This window comes from Schistocerca nitens, chromosome 3, assembly GCF_023898315.1.
Source record: "Schistocerca nitens isolate TAMUIC-IGC-003100 chromosome 3, iqSchNite1.1, whole genome shotgun sequence".
NCBI lineage: Eukaryota > Metazoa > Arthropoda > Insecta > Orthoptera > Acrididae > Schistocerca > Schistocerca nitens.
This window is the reverse complement of record NC_064616.1, coordinates 411,574,574-411,575,304: the sequence shown is the minus strand read 5'-3', so window position 1 is coordinate 411,575,304 and position 731 is coordinate 411,574,574. Positions and strand designations below refer to the sequence as shown.

The 731-nt window shown below is 47.9% G+C and overlaps 1 non-coding gene across 1 annotated transcript; it reads right to left on the bottom strand.

Annotated features, from left to right (window-relative positions):
* Positions 1-277: 277 nt before the first annotated feature.
* On the bottom strand, positions 278-350 carry Trnaa-cgc (transfer RNA alanine (anticodon CGC)). Its single transcript has one exon. It is a non-coding gene; the product is annotated as a tRNA-Ala (tRNA).
* Positions 351-731: the final 381 nt, after the last annotated feature.

The following is a 731-nucleotide window of genomic DNA, read 5'->3' as shown; positions in this document are numbered from 1 at the left end:
ACAGCATATTATTTCCTCCACGTACGTCTCGCGAAATTACCACAACGAGAAAATTCGAACTAATTCAGAGGTTTACCGTTAATCATTCTTGCCACGGAGGAGGGAGGAGGAGGATATTAGTGTTTAACGTCCCGTCGACAACGAGGTCATTAGAGACGGAGCGCAAACTCGGGGGAGGGAAGGATGGGGAAGGAATTCGGCCGTGCCCTTTTAAAGGAACCATCCCGGCATTTGCCTGAAGCGATTTTAGGGAAATCACGGAAAACCTAAATCAGGATGGCCGGAGACGGGATTGAACCGTCGTCCTCCCGAATGCGAGTCCAGTGCGCTAACCACTGCGCCACCTCGCTCGGTCATTCTTGCCACGCGCTATTCGCGGGAGCGAAGGGGGTATCAGCTAGTGATACCAGAAATACCCTCCGCCACACACCGTCAACTGTCTTTCAGGCATTGATGTAGCTGTAGATGCAGACAAATATTTCCTAGATCTATTTCTGGTTATGTTATCTTCTGTCATTTCAGCACGTTCCTAGTGACCTGCGGTTGCGTCAAGGCAGAAACAACTCAGATGAACCGTCGTCCTCCCTGAGATGAAATCTTGCACAGGAGAGAGTAGCATGGAGTGTTGCATCAAACCAGTCTTTGGATTGAAGACCACAACAACAAACAACAGATTACTTTTACGAGTAAGTTGGACATGTCTTGAAAACACAGTTTAAGAACAACAAAAA